Genomic DNA, 17,565 nt, shown 5'->3' on the forward strand with positions numbered 1-17,565 from the left:
CAGAAGACCAAATTTATTTAGTGATACACCAACTTGTTGTACAAGATTAATACTAGTATATACAGCAATGCTCTTCCACAGATACATTTTGAAACGTTTAAATTGACAATAGGGTGCAGTTATTATGACTTAAATTACATTCAAAATAACTGGTCATTGCAGAGAAGATTTTGCAACTTGAGATAGGACCCTAACACCTGACATCTTTTATGACATCATTGATTGGTCACTAAATTGTTTCTTCCAGTTTCAACTAATAGTGTTTACATCATTGATGACGTCGAGAGAATGTAATAATGCTGTTTAATAGTTTTAATACTATGCTGTAACACCTTGAAGTTACCTCACAAGCTATGTCATCATCAGAAACTGTCTTAGGGCATTAAGGCTCTGTGCATTTATCTTTAATTACTAAACATGATGCACCTATGATATCAATAGAACATCATATCCTTTGTCATGCAATACGGAATTTATTACATTATATTTGTAAATGATAAAAACTCTGCAAAGCATCAGTTTTATCTTTTTTAAATTACTTGTGTGATCAATTCCATATTAAATAACCACTCATACAATACATGTCTCTCTATATATCTACATAACAAACAGTAATAGTATGTAAACATTCATAAAAAATAAATAAAACTGGAATAATCAATGGATTCCCTCAGCTCTTGCATCACTGGGAACTGTATAAGGTAATGAAGTCTGCAGTGTACAAATGCTAAGGAAGTAAACACGGCACTATTGTTACTTTCAAAACAACTTTTGTCAATAATTTCAAAAGTTACACAAGAAATAAATATATATGCTTCCTGAAGAGGTGCTAACAGACAGTCAGCATGGGTTTTCAGTATAAAGAAGTGAAACTCCAGCTGCTGGAGCAGTATTGAATTCTCATTAAAAACAATTAGTTGGTCCTTTATTTAAGGCAAGTGACCGATAGCCCAAACAATACAAAACAGCACAATACAGCACAATACAAACCAACATAAACACAAAATATGAATAAAGCTGGGGTTGGAACGGTCAATGCAAAGCATTGGGGGTTTAAACCGGTAATAGAGCGCTCAACCTCACACTTGGCCCAACAATATTCATAATACATTTAAGTGTAAATAAAATTTAACATTATAGCATTGTAACTCAAATCAAACAATAATAAAATGGAATTAAAACGCATTCAATTTAATTACAATTTAATTACTCAATTGTATTGAAGATACCAGAGCAACAGAGTTACAACTTTTGACGAACGTTTAAATGAAACTACAAACAAGTGTCAACTACATTCCTTCTTTATTGAAAAAGATTTTAAAATATAGCGTCATTAAGTTAATATTTCAGATAATCATCGCGCATATACAGGAAGAAGCAGCAATAATGGGTGTAAAATTCCATATTACATTGCTTAGTTGTTTATGTGACTGCTAAAAATTAAATTAATAATAATTAAATAAAAAAAGAAACGCCTATCAGAGAGAAAATGTGAATACAATTGAACGTTATAAACCCAATGACCTATGCATGTAGCTTACAACTGGAACAGAGGAAGAGTTATGACGTAATTGACAGGCGAAAACAAAATGACGTGGAAAAAAAATCCAGGGGCGGTACTGTAAAGTAATAATAAAACTATTAATTGGGGCAACTGCAAAATTGTACTACTAATAAAACAAGTTTAGTTGATTAAATATAAAGAATCAAATATATAAAAATTGTAATTCCATTAAAGCGACATTATTGGAATCAAAAGGTATATAGGTGTTTTGACAACTGACGACAGAAATGATTTGATGTACGATTTGAGTCCAAATGTAGTTTTCATGCAGATTTGTTCATACGACACAAAGACACAATTTTGTTCAACAGTGAAAAATGCCCTAATAAAACAAGTTTAGTTGATTAAATATTAAGAATCAAATATATAAAAATAGTAATTCCATTAAAGCGACATTATTGGAATCAAACAGTAAATAGGTGTTTTGACAACTGACGACAGAAATGATTTGCTGTAAGATTTGAGTCCAAATGTAGTTTTCATGCAGATTTGTTCATACGACACAAAGACACAATTTTGTTCAACAGTGAAAAATGCCTATACTATCACTAATGATTCCAAATTTTAAGAGAAGAAAGATATAGTGAATCGAAAACCATCAAACACGTGTTTTTAAGTACATAATCATCGTATCCTTTTGATAAAAACAAGTTAATTAAATTGAAAAGTTTAATATGAACATTTGGTTTAACATATTTTAATTTGCGGACACGCTTCAAAACATCTCCGTAAAATGATGGATGGGAGATATCATTATTTAAATGCCATTTTAAAGAAACATTATATTTTGAAATTTAATCACAATACTTAGAGTAAAATTTAGCAAATTTACTTCTTAGGTTATGATACAAAAAGCCTTGTTTTAGCAATTTTTTTGTTAATATTAGATTACGATCATTAAAATCTTTAATACATGAACATGCTCTGGTATAACGTACCAACTGCAAAATGTAAATACCATAGGAAGGTCCTTTAGGGATGTTGCCATCTAGGAACGGAAAATTCACAATTTCAAAGTTAAAATCGTCCATATTGTCGTATAAACTAGTTTTGATCAAATTATTACTAATAGTTAAATGTACGTCTAAATACGCAGCGTATGTATTGTATATACACGATCTATTTAAGACTAGTAATTGTGGGTAGATTTTATGAATATATTGTTCAGATAATGGATTACCTAAATTAAGTATGTCATCAATGTACCTGATAGTAAGGTTAAAATAATTATTCAAATCTACTTGCTTAGTTTTAGATAATTCTAACATAAATTCGCTTTCATAACAATATAAAAAAAAGGTCAGCTATAAGTGGCGCACAATAAGTACCCATTGGAACGCCAATAATTTGTTTAAATATTTTACCATTAAATTCAACAAACAAGTTATCCAGAAGAAAAGTAAGTGCTGCACAAAAGTCAAGACCAGTCCAAATGATGTAATAATCTAATAACTGATTAGTAAAAAAAGCTGTTTTAGTGTTTAAAGCTAGATAAAAACACTTCTCTCTATCAAAAGTTTTTTCAATCAAAGAAACACGTTTGGATTTTATTAAAGCGTGAGGAAGCGTTGTATATAGTGTAGAAAAATCATAAGTACTTACCTGTGACACCCTATATTTTTTATTTTCAATTTTATCATTTACTTCTAAGGTGTTTTTTATTGACCAAAATAGGTTAATATTACTATTTTCATAAACTTTATTTCATAATTTAGCTATATGATATCTAAAAGCACTCAATGCAGATGTAAGATACACTGATAATTGTTTGGTGGTACAAGACACTGAATTAGCGATACAACGACTTTTATATGGCGTCTTATGTAATTTAGGTATCCAGTAAAGTGATGGCAATTTCTTGTCAGTAATATTGACTATTACATTTAATTTTATGCATTGGGCAATATGGTCGGAAATAATTTCATTAGGTTGCTTATTGTACTCACAATATGATGTAGTTTGTGAAAGTTCTTGTGAAATAGTTTGAACATAAAACACTCGTCATATTATTATAACATTATTAGCAGCCTTATCAGCAGGAACTAAGACGAATTTAGATTTTAAGTCTTCAAGAAATTTACAGAGATTGTGTTAATTAAATTTAGGTATATGTGGTAGAGCCAAAGGATTTGTATCATAAAAACATATTTTATTCATGGCCATACTAAATATTTTTGTTTTCCAAACATTGAGTGCAGTAATTTCAGCATTTTCCTTTCTGCACCATTCAGTGCAATAATCATGTAAGGATGTTACGATATTCTTAATGCAGTCATCAAAATCAACAGGAATAGGCAGTCTGTACTTAGGGCCTCTGCGTAGTAAATTTCTAAGGTTTTTATTTTGAATGAAATTAAGGTCCCCAGTAATAACATGTCCAACTGGATCATATATATATTTAGAACTAGTACAGTCACATAATGTAGGACAATGTCTTATTACATTTATATCTGTGGAAATATAATTATAATTAAAAACGATACTTCTTACATGTTTACTATATTTGTAGCAAAGAAGTGGTGATTCAGTATTGCGGAAATAAGGGGGAATCAACCGACGTACATTTTTATCATTGAATATTTTAGGAAGGTCAATTAAATCAAGACCTTTGTTACAAAACTCAATTTTCATACGATTTCTAGTTTTGTTAAGTACATTTTCAATAAAAGGTTTAAGATAGTAGTCAGTGAAAGATTCAATAATACAAGCACATTCATATAGAGGGTCAGATTGAAGTAAAATAAGTTTATATTCCTTATCAATATGCGCCAACGAAGAACCAGAAAGAGAGCAAAGTGCACTTAGTAATTTATGATTACCCCCATTTTGTAATAATGTGTAGCAATCATTTAAAGAAAGCAGACGTTTAAATGTACGCCTTAAGTTACCATTTTTCCTAATACCATGTGATCGTTTATTTATTAGACGTTTACTAAACAGAGAAAATGAATTAATCGATTTATTTTTAGAAAATGTTCCAACATTTAGATTATTATCATTTAATCCAAGTGGGTAAGCTGATTGCACACGTTTAATCCATTCAAATTCTGGCATGCACCTTGCTTTTAATTGGCACTAATTTGAAGTACTATTATTAAAAATAAGTTGCTCCACAGGTTGAATTGATTTTTTGTTACGCTATGACCCGTTTTATTAAAGTGCCGGTAAATGAAGTTATAAAATGTATTGTTATTTTGAATTAAAAAAAAAATGTTCCCTAAAACGTGTTTTAAGTGATCTACCCGTCTGCCCAACGTATTGCGCACCACAACAGGGTACATTTCAGGTCTCATCTAGATGAATGCACCTTAACAGTGATAGACTCAAGCCATAGATTCATTCATCATGAACGTTTACTGAAAAAAAATCTCCATTGAAAATGAAAAAGAAGGAATAGTAGAAAGATTTGGTAAAAAATAGGAAAAAATAAGAGCCTGATGAAAAAGTAGGAAAAAGTAGGAAAAGGAAGGAACACGTATGACCGCTTGACAGCCCGTATCAGTGGTGGTGGTAGTGGTGATGGTGGTAGTGGTGGTAGTAGTAGTAGAAGTAGTAGTAGTTATAGTAGTAGCAGTAGTAGTTACAAGAAGAAGCAGTAGACGTATGTTGGTTTGTCTGCTGCTAATCTATTGGTTATAACATATAACAAGCTTTCCTGGCTGTATTCAAACACAGATGGTGTACCTCTTAGTTTGAAATACTATTGTGCACATATTTTAGAAATATACAGGTTAAACTTGTTATTAAAATGAAATTAAAAAAATTTCATCAACAGTAGAGACGAGTTATTCCATAACCAACAATACAATAATAATGTATAAATAACATTTGGAAAGTGACATGACGTGTTGTTAAAGAGTGATGCATACAGTGTTGCAGCAGTCTGTCTAGGAATAGAACAACAACTGAAGGTTTCCCGTACGAAACTTTGAGGCGGAAATGGGACGGAAATTGGGCGAAATTTTGGCGGAAACTATTGATTCCGAGCGGAATAGAGGCGGAAACTGATTTCCGCCCCAAAAAGACCATGTCTCTTGACATTTTCCAAGCGAAACTTATTAGCATTTCCCGGCGAAAATAAAACTCGGGCGTATGTTTATACTTATGCATTTCTCTGGGCGAATTTTCTGACTTAGGTAATTAACTCGGGTGGAATTTCATACTAATACACTTATCTTGGACAGAATGTTGGACTTAAAACTATTGATAAAGAATTTCAAAATGGGACTTTAAGGTAACTATAAAACAGAGTTCTGATTTCAGTTTCTAAATGGTTATTGTAGGAAACATTTCCATACACAAGGTAAACAACATTAATATTCAATTCAAACAATAGTTAACCCATGCAAATAAGACTGAAATGAGCTTGAAATGACACAAATGTAAGGCTGGAATTACTCTGAAAAAAGAGGACTAATCCACGAGTTTTCACTCCTTAAAATGTGGCGGAAAATAATTAACTAAGATACTGTTCTGGAAGAAATTTTTATATTTTTTGGCTCAGGCTTATTTTTTAAGACCGTATAATTAAATAACTTGTTATGATAATTTACCTTACAACATTTAAAGTACATGTAAATCTACTATGTGTTTAAAATATCTTTGAACTAAGGGTCGTAGAGCAAATTTGATTAAGGGCTGTATGCAAGTTCAAAATTGTTGTGAAATGCAGCACATTTATCCCTGTTTATCAGTAGTGTTTTGTTTTAAGATGTCAATTTGGTTGCTCTTTGTATTCCCCCAGTAAATTGTAAACAAAGGATGCATGGGAAATATGTGGTATTATGATTTCACAGCCTGATAAGACTGACTTTTGTTCTGAGTGTGAGTCTGAAATTTGAAAATAACAGCGCGGTGTTTGCAAGACCATTCACAAAATCAACCCTAACAAACTAGTCTTAAATAGATCGTCTCACTCCAATACAGACACTGCGTATTTAGACTTACATTTAACTATAAATAATAATATGATTAAAACTAGTTTATACGACAAACGGGACGACTTTATCTTTGAAATTGTGAATTTTCCGTTCATAGATGGCAACATCCCTAAAGGTCCTTCCTATGGTATTAACACTTCGCAGTTGGTACGTTATGCCACTGCATTTTCATGTATTAAAGATTTTAATGATCGTAATCTTATATTAACACAGACATTGCTAAAACAAGGCTTTTTGTATCATAACCTAAGAAGTAAATTCGCTAGATTTCACTCAAAGTATAGTGATTTAACTTCAAAATACAATGTTTCTTTGAAATGGCATTTAAATAATGGAATTTCCCATCCATCATTTTATGGAGATGTTTTGAAGCGTGTCCGCAAATTAAAATATGTTCATATATATACTGTTTGATTCCAATAATGTCGCTTAAATGGAATTACCATTTTTATACATTTGATTCACAATACTAAATCACCTAAACTTGTTTTATTAGTAGTTCAATTTTGCAGTACCGCCCCATTAATATTTTTATTTTTACTCAACAGTACTGCCCCTGGATTTTGTTCACGTCATTGTGTCTTCGCTTGTAAATTACGTCATAACTCTTTCTCTACTCCTGGGTACATTGATTTTTGTGACGTCATACGACCATCTTTCCCAGTTGTAGTCTACATGCATAGGTCATTGGGTTTATAATTTTATTTTTATTTTCTCTGTGACAGGCGTTTCTTGTTTGATTTATTTTTTAGCAATACATAAACAACCAAGCAATGTAATATGGAACTTTTACACCCATTATTGCTGCTTCTTCCTGTATTTGTGCGATGATGATCTGAAATAAAAACTTTATGATGCTATATTTTTTAATCTTTTTCTATATTAAAAGAAGGAATGTAGTTGACACTTGTTTATAGTTTCATTCCATCGTTCCTCAAAAAGTTGTAACGCTGTTGCTCTGGTATCTTCAATACCATTGAGTAATTAAATGGTAATTAAATTGAATGCGTTTTAATTCAATTATATTATTGTTTAATTTGAGTAACAATCCTATGAGGTTTAATTTTATTTACACTTAAATGTATTATAAATATTGTTGGGCCAAGTGTGAGGTTGAGCGCTCCAAAACCGGTTTAAACCCCCAATGCTTTGCATTGACCGTTCCGAGGAGGTGACCCCGGCTTTATTCTTATTAGTGTTTATGTTGTTTTGTATTGTGCTGTATTGTGCTGTTTTGTACTGTTTGGGCAATCGGTCACTTGCCTTAAATAAAGGACGTACTAATTGTTTATAATAATAATTCAATACTACTCCAGCAGCTGGAGTTTCACTCTTTTATACTGTTGACTGGCTTGATAATTTGAAATGCCGTTTCAAAGCAATGATTGGACTTTTTTAATTTGAAGTTTTAGTAATATGCTTAATTAATCTAACTTGTATGAACCTTCTAAAATTATTAAGTAAAATGTGGTAGTCAGCATTCAGTGTGTAAAAAGGCTGAACAGAGTGAGTTATGATGGAACTGTTGTAAATGCTCCGAACTACTAAACAGGTTTGTTTCTTAGAATATTTACTTTGTATTGTTTTCTTATATTATGCTGTGTTTATTATAGTAATAATGTTTTACAGTAATATCTGTTTACCTTTAAAGTTTCAAATGAATGCTCAAGCCAGTGTATAATCTTTGCAGTAATTTCACATTATATAAAAGACGTTTAAAGCAGTCAAAGGTGTCTATATCTGATTGAATGTTTTTTGCCAAATAATCAAGAGTTTTGTCATTTGTGAAAAAGAAACCAAGTGTTTATAAGCTCCATCAGAGGTCCAGATAAAGTTTCAAAATTCCTTTAATTCAAATAGTACATGTTTTAGTGAACCAGCTCGCATAACTGTTGATTTGTGGGTATTTAGTTTTAAGCCAGATATTTCAAAAAACTTTTGTATTGCGTTTATTAAACCAGTGGATGAGTTAATTGTTCTATCAATTAAGTAATTGTTGTGTTATCTGCAAAACAATGTGTTTTGTAACTGACTGTATCTGGAAAAGGATTGAAGGGGACATGTTGTTTTTGTGATTTTTAAAAGTTTTGTTAAGCTTATGTGACCACTCAATGTCCGTCAATCCATCAGCAGTTTAATGAGCTATGTATATACTGGAGTTGTTCATAATACCCCCCCCCCTCGGAATCATTCACATATTCTCCTGTAATTTCCGCCCCGAAATAAATTCCGTCAAAAAATTTCCATCCCAGACTAATTTACGCCCGGAAATCTTTTCCGCATGATTGCCATATTCCGCCCTAAATTCCGCCCCGTGCCAGCATGCAAAAATAATTTCCGCCCGGAAATATATACCGCCTCATTAGAATATTTTGCCCCTAATTCCGCCTCGTTTCCGCCTCATTTCCGCCTCGTTTCCGCCTTGAAAATATTCTTTCTTGTAAACACTCTATTCCGGGCGGAATCAACTATTTCCAGGCAGAACTGTCAATAAACTTCCGTCTCAATGCCGATCGGAACATTTCCTTTAGGTTGTGCTTTTCATAATATTTCTAAATATTCCTTACAATTAATGCAACTTATGTCATCATTGTAGACCTTTTTAGGATGTGGTATTTATGGCAAATATTAATTTAGATGCTGCTGTCATACGAATTTTCACTGAGTGCAATTTGCAGCTTGATAAAGGAAGTTATAAGACCTAATGAAATTAATAAGGTTGAATGGAGTATTGAAAGTTTATCTTGCTAGGGAACTGAAGCTTACAGGAGTTTTGTACAGTGTGCATGATGAGCACTTAATGCTCATTAATGATGTCAATACCAACAGATTAAGTTTAAATAAAACGATAATGTGTTAAATATATTTTGTCATAATTTTGTTTATTTTTAAGCTTACCTCAGAGCACAAAGTACTCATTAACTTGGCTGGTGTTCTACAGACTGAGCTATCCCGCAACCTGACACTATATTGATATAGTATCATATTGTATTGATACAATACATAAAGTATATAAATATTACATGGCTGACAGGGTGACAGTAAATTTGTCAACTTGAGGAAATACTGTCAACCGAGGCGAAGCCAAGGTTGACAGTATTTTTCCGAAAGTTGACAAATTTACTGTCACCCTGTCAGATATGTAATATTTATTTTATTATACCGAATAAAGTATTCAAACATGAACAATTTATATGAACCATGAACAATTTTAATATTCAATAATTGAATTTAATTTCAGCAATGAACAACCATTAATATGTTGAGTGGTTCAGATTTACGGGCAGAGCAAAATGAACTTCGCTTTATTCGGCACCGACCTAGTAATCAATTTATCCCATCAATTTTCTTAGTCGTCAATTATTTATTTTTTTTAAATATAGATCAATTACAAAACTAGCTTTCCGTATTTTATTTTCATCACTTGATTACGCAATTTATGACGTACTTGTGTGACGCCATTTCGGTGACAAAACATTTTGGGACAACAATATGGACGTGGTGTGTTTTTTATTACAGTAAATATTTGTTTAAAGCATCGAACGAATCCAAAACGTATTTCGGATTGTGTGTTTGTCATGCATAACACCTTAAGAACAGACACTGGAAGTGTATATCTTTGTAACTTTATTGTTATTAGCATTGGATTAAAGTTGCCTTTAAGGTAAGCGTGTCGTTTACAGTATACTAAATTGATTTTCTGTTTGACTCCTGTTAAAGCTAAAATAATGGCATTAATCTATTCTACAGCACAGTTTCAGCTGCAATCGATATTTTAATTATCCAAATACAACGGACACGCAAAACTGCGTACTGCGCATGCGCGAATGGGACAGTATAATTTTCGAACATTCCGCACGTGATTGCTAAGGCAGCGGGATACAGTATTTTTTGTCAGTAAATGTTTTCCCGCTGGTGGCACGTGATTGCTATGGCAGCGGGATACAGTATATTGTGGACAGTAAATTTATTCCCGCTGGGTCTGACAGTATTTCTATGTCACGATGGCCTATGGGATTTTAGCATTGTAAATAAAAGTGAGGTATAATAATATTGATATATATATATCAACTGGTCTGATTTTTACCGGATTTCAGTTACTCTTGCATAAAAACTGCTAATAAAACACTCTAGGTACAACGTTGTCAAGAATTATGGAAGACAAACCCGTTTCATAATTGGAAGAAATGTTTACATTTTTGCAACTAACTTGATGTGTAGCCTCAGAGCGGTGACATATGCTAAAAAAAGCCGAAATAAAATTCAATTTTAATTCTATTTTAAACAACTTTTAACCAGCAGAAAATAACTTATTAGATCACTACAAACGTGTTTACCATTAAGGTACCTACTTTGTGGTGATACCGGAAATCGTTTAAAATCATCGTTATATTTTTGGTGACCTGAGTCACTTTCACTTTCTCTTTTCCGAGTAAACAGCAATGTAAATAAACTGATTGTTTGTAAACACAATTGACTTGAAGGTCACTTTATTTTGAGCTCAAAACAAGTTGTATTGCTCATTTTTTATTGTAATGTCCAATAGCATATATATATATATATATATATATATATATATATATATATATATATATATATATATATATATATATATATTGTTTTTTGATAACCTTTATAATTAAAATATGAAGAAAATATTTAAAAATCGGTTAATAATTACGGATCTTCACCTTTATAGAGCCTTAAAGGGTAGATGACTTCAGATTAATTGATTTCAATGGTTTGCCATTATTTTATTGACAGCTTGATGGCCGACTTACAGAGCAACAGCAACAGTTCCAGCAGCAACTTCTCCAACAGCAGCAACTTCTCCAACATCATCAACCGCTGTAGCAGCAAAAACAACAACTCCAGCAGCAACCAACCTAGCAGCAGCAACAACCACCCCATCAACAACAACCGCAGATACAACAACTTCAGCAACAACAACCAGATCTCAACCAGATTATCAAGACCTGCCTGCACCAGACGCTGTCAACAGGACATACGGTAGGTACACAAAAGTTATTAGTACAAAAGTATATAACTCAAAACTACAGTATGCTGTGGAAAACAGAATTATCTGTTATTGCTTACTGATCTGAATTCAATTTTAACAGATTCACACAAATGTTTTTTTACTCTGTAATTTGTAAAAATATGTTTGTAAAAATATTTTATCGTCTTAATATGTCACAGAAAAGTGATGGTAACAGAACTAATTTTCTTTTAGCAAAAAAAGAGAAAGGAATTCAAACATTTTATATAAAGTTACGGAATTTAATGTAACCTTTTATTTCAGGCCCAGCTACTTTCAGACATCACTGACATAACAGATGCCAGTAAGGCTGCAAAGAAGTTGTTCTGCCGCCTGTACAGGGAGGAGAAGTGTAATAAAGTGAAGGACTGTGAAACACTAGAATACTTGAAATATTATGTTTTGTTATTAGTGTATATATCGTGTGTGTACTTCAAATAATAATATGTTATACATTAATTCTTTACCTAATTTATATTTTATTTATCCTTTTCTCATTTAGGTGACAGTCAAACTAAGGGTGCAAAGTACAAGCAATATCCGTAAAACAATGACTAATTGTACATCCTTTTCCACGATTTGCCATCGCCTGTGGCAAATAGTGAAACATATTACACCTTTTATACTGGATGGCAAACGCGGTGGCATTTTGTCCAATAACTCCACCGTGAGCCATCGTCTGTGGCAAACGATGTTAAATTTTACATTGTTTTCCACTGGATGGCACATGATGGCATTATGTTTCAATACTCTAATACTCCACGGTACGGTTTGCCATAAAATGCCACCAAATGCCATCGATGATGTAAATTTTTCCACTGTCCTTTTTTGCACTGTTTTCCACCAATATTCATCGAATTAGATGTTCCAATACTCCACCGTTTTCCACTCTTTTTTCCATGTAAAACGATGAAAATCGGTGGCAATTCTACAGACGAGACCTTACCAATTGTTTAAGACCAGGGCTGTTCAAAATATTATAAACTGCGAGAGTCACAAATGTATGTTTTGTAGTTCTAGCTAGAGGCACACAAAGAAAGTAAAAGTCCGATAGAATGGTATCATCGTTTTTTATACACATCTTATTGTGCAAGGCATTTTTCCTTCTTAGAGAATAAGCGTTTTTCAAACATTTGCGAAATTCGCTACTCAGTATTGTATGATGTACAAAACTCCATGACTCAAATTTTCATATTAAAAAGTTCACAACTTATACTTTTCACGGTTTGGAATGTTCGCGACTCGTTTTTTGCATTCATTGAATTGATATCCCCCGTCATTATACTTCTGGAAACCAAAGTTTTCTGGACGGATGGACAATACCAACGTGCATCATCCTCTTATCCATATATATACTCATACCAAGTTTCAATGAAATCCGTAAAAAAACACATTTATTCAAGATACAAAGGGCCATTTGTCGTGTATTATCCTCTTATCCATATATGTATCGCTTCATGAGAAAACAAACACAAATGACAAAATTTTCGATTTTTTATTTTCTTCAATTTTGGTATCTACGTTCTTTTCTGATTCCATATATATATATAAAATGTCAAATTTTTCCAACGATAACCTAAACTTATTTACATTTTCGTCAACCCATGTGACGCTTAAGTGAGCGTCATTACGTCGTTATTTTAACGCCGCATCATATATATATGTCATTTTATTTTCGAACTCACTTCGTACATATTTTATTTGGAAATGTACGTCATAATTATTTAAAATTTCAAGGTTGTTGATGATACAGATGACGTAAATGTATTACTGTTTGGTTATATCATATAATGTGTAAATATTAATTTATATTGTTCTTCACGAAAATAAATACCGTACGTAGTTTGTTTGATAATTTAAACGAAATCGGAATGTTTATATATTTTTGTTATACAAACAAACGTACAGAATCCATAATACATTAACAATTACTGGTTAAATAAACCTTTAGCACAGTTAGAACGGTAAAAATGTCACATTTTTTCTAACACGGCACGCGAGGCCTTCGTGACCCCGAGCTGACAATAGAGGTCGCACGTTATCAAGCAAGTGGTCGCGCCGTGCTGCAGATACTCCAGAAGCGAGCAGCTGTGCACACTGGACGGTCGGTGTTCGTGAAGAGGAAACCTGGGTTCTTCAATTAACACAAAGAGGTTTCTTCACCGTCGCTGCATGTCTTCGCCATGACAACGCCGGGGTAGACAGACGACATTCGGGAGAACTGATTTTTCCTGCAGCGGAAGGACACATTTTATAATACATAGTATTATTTGTATTTTGCCGAAATCAGTAGGATTGTTATTAAACTATTTGCGTATAATATACCGGTACATTTTCTATAATGTAACAATTGCACCTTACCATATGCCAGGTAGCGCATTGAAGTGTTCGCCTATGAACAACTTCCAGTTACGCCAGCACCACGCTGGGTAACGAACTGCAGCGTTAGTGCTACTCGATCCGTCCACAACCGCTGCCAACTCGTCCATTGTCTCTACGTCGCTTCGTCTGTAAGCCTTTTTAACACAGGCAAACCCGCTGTCTACGTGACAACGCGCGTTACCTAAAACATAATAAAAAGTCTTAAATCATTATTTTACAAAATAAAAAAGTGTAATGAAATATTTAAATACGCGTTAATCAATTGATAATTTATATATATATCTATCAGTTTATCTAAAGCAACAATGAAGTGGCAATTTAATAATAATTGAATTCTATAACATGCACATACTAATACAAAAAATGTAAGAACTTCCACGGTTCGAACCAATGCTTAGATCAATCAAAAAAGTATTGAGCCTACTGCAATACCGACTGCGCTATTCACTCTGTATAGAGTTATGATGTATTGTACTAAATATAGTATCTAAATACATCCATACCGATGATACGGTAATGTAAAATATCATTTTGAATATCCAGACAGAAAGAAAAAAACTAACAGCTCATTAATCTGTCCATTATTGCTACTTTAACTTTAGATTTTAATTATTATGGCTAGTAGTAGTCATGTGCTTTTTTAACATTATTGTAAACACACATTATAAGATGCTTTAAATATGAGATAAACTTACATACAATTTTCAAACAACAACACATATTACACAAAAAATAATGTTTTCAAAATATCGTAAAAGTCTAGTTATTCTCTGACACTATTGTACAACCAACCAAAGTTTCTTTCATTCACTGATCCAGTGAAAAATAAAACGTGAAGTGTTTCTAAATCAGGTTTAAATTAATAATGTTAAAAAAAGTATAGTCAGTGACGAATGTGCGAAAACATAATATAAATCAATCTATATAGTATAAAGGCTCTTACCTCAAGTTTGGCATCCATTCCATAAGTTTTTAACTTTCAAACGAAATCAAACACACATGTACACAAATATCTCACGCACAAATGCAAATCAAATTTTCGCAGAAATTTATGACGTAATGAAAATGACGATTTGCCAATGACGTCGTCGATGTCATTTGTGCTGGTTTTCTCATGGCGCGATTCATACATATTGTGGTAAATTTACTGGTGTGTAACCGGAACAGTACGATGGAGGCTAATCGATTGACCGGAAACCAATGCAAATAATCGACAGTCATACTGTAGCCTTATTACTAGACGGACGTCTAATATTGAATCTGTATTCATCCTATGTTTTGTGTGTCTACGTTCCTGGCCTGAGGGATCCAGGACAGATACAGCTTTATTTCAGGTAAGTACTACCAGTATTTACTTCACTGGCGCTGCGAGCAATAATTTTTGCAACTTTCGCAGTTCCAAAAATTGAACCTTTGCGGGAACATACCCGCCATTGTGGTTTGATTTTATGATTGTTTCTGCTGTGGTATGACTCATTTTGTTGTCAAGATTGTGCAGAAACTGCACAATAGTGACGTTTAATTTTGCATTTTAGGAAAGTGCAACAATATTTTGATAATTGTGATATTTTTGCGATTTAGGCTTTCGCGGAAAATTGTCCTCCATCTTGTTTTTGCACGTGTCGTCAGTCATTATTGACGATTGCATTGTACATTTGTTCATTTATTCTATTAATTTTGTGAATTAACCTTTTAGTTCATTATTCTGGAATAGTTGCATGGTTTCAGAATAGTTTCTGGACTAAACTCATTATTAAACAGTAAACGTACGGGTACTTTCATGCATTAGTAAAACCCATCTTTAGTTTATCTGAAAGTTTGAAGATTTATTCTATTGAGACGTATTTTCATTAGAATTATTGATATTTCACTGGGAGTTTTTAAATTTCCCGGATTGAACAACCATCTATAAATAGCTCGGGATACCCCATGTTTCATTGGTTGTTGCCATGAGCTAACCGGAAACGGAAATCGTTCCATTGTTTACTTTCCGGTGAATGGAATTCCAGCAATTGCATCATTTGTTCATTGATATTTAGTGTAACTTATAATTGTAATTAGTTGCGCTAGTTGATATTAGAGTGCAATAGCAATTGCAGTTTATTTCAACCTGTATTTTTTTATTTTTTTTAAACAAAAAATAAATACTTAGGAAATAGTGTCATTTTCATTTCATTGTAAGAATATTACAAATATTGTCAACTTGCTTTATTGCTTCATCACATATTAGTATCATTACTGGTGTATGCATAGTTGAAACTGTACATTTTCTGAGCGACTGGATATATTACAAGCATATTTTGGTTTACCGTAAAGCTTTTATACTTCCTAAAGAGCGCACCTGTAGCAATACCGTATTTACTCTAAAGCAATTAGTAAATAATTTAGTACAGTAAACCAAATACACTGAAAACTATTTCAGTTTCTTTTCAACTTAGTGCTATCAGGGTGATTAAAAACTTTGCCAATAATTGTTTTTGGAGAATAATCATTTAATGTCTTTGTTTCTACATTAGTTGTGTTCTAGCCTAGCCAGTGCACGAGTTCCTTCACCCGGAGGTATCTGACCTTGAGGGTACAGAGGAGACGTGCATTGCGGTCGGGCAGTCGCAGTGAGCACAGGGACTATCGGTTCTCCGGCATCGCTGGGGATCGCGCAGTCGCAGTGAGCAGAGGGACTATCGGTTCTCCGGCAACGCTGGGGATTGCGCATAACCTGCATCATACTTTACCGGCAGTGTCTGGTTGAGTTGAGGTTATAGGTATAAACCCAATCCATTTCCTGTAATAGTTGCCTATTATCCTTGAGTCATTAAAATAATTGCATACCATTAAATACTATTCATACTGGGTCTCTATCATTACTGAGAGTTATCTACGGCTATAATAACCGGCATTAAATACTGGGTGTTATATTTTGGATACATAAATTTTTGGTGTTTATGGCCATTTGTTTTATAACATTTATGTCTATTTGATTCCATTTTTGTGTGTTCATTTTTATTAGGTTGAGAAATAGATTTACTATTTAGTATTGTTCGTGATTGAAACCTATTCCTTTCAACAATTTAATATTATTACACTTGAGTCATTTAGATAACCACACACTATTGAACAATATTTATACTTGACCCTATTAATAATCACAGTCACTAAAGAACAAATACCCGGTACCAAATACTGGGTGTTACATTTTCTAGTATATGTTATTTGAGTTGTGATGGCCATTAATTTGTTTTATTACACTTGTGCGTATTTGCTCCCATTTTTGATTGGGTGGAGAAAGAGTATTTATTGATTGTATGGTGGGGTGTGAGTGTGATAAATTTAGAAATTAAAAGTATTTGTGAGTCAGGAATATTTAATAATTGACCAGTTTTACATATCATAGCATTTCAATTCCAAGTGTGTGTGTATAGTTACGTGCAATATTACAAGTATTTTTAGTTAGACCAAACTTAGACAGTAAATTGACATTAAGTGACATACCATGGCTGACTGAACTATTGATACGGGTACAACTTATTCTGGGGAACTGAAACAGTTGCAACAAAACGTGCAACCCCAACCACCATCCCCTTACCAATACCCATCTGTGCAACAAACTGGTCTGTACCCACAACCAACTCAAGTACAGACAC

At 33.0% G+C, this 17,565-nt stretch overlaps 1 protein-coding gene across 5 annotated transcripts in view; it reads right to left on the reverse strand.

Annotated features, from left to right (window-relative positions):
- Positions 1 to 17,565, reverse strand: part of LOC127837589 (uncharacterized) — a 253,953-nt gene that overhangs the window by 106,972 nt on the left and 129,416 nt on the right. The window lies entirely within an intron of this gene.

The sequence above is a fragment of the Dreissena polymorpha genome, chromosome 7 (assembly GCF_020536995.1).
Source record: "Dreissena polymorpha isolate Duluth1 chromosome 7, UMN_Dpol_1.0, whole genome shotgun sequence".
NCBI classification, from domain to species: domain Eukaryota; kingdom Metazoa; phylum Mollusca; class Bivalvia; order Myida; family Dreissenidae; genus Dreissena; species Dreissena polymorpha.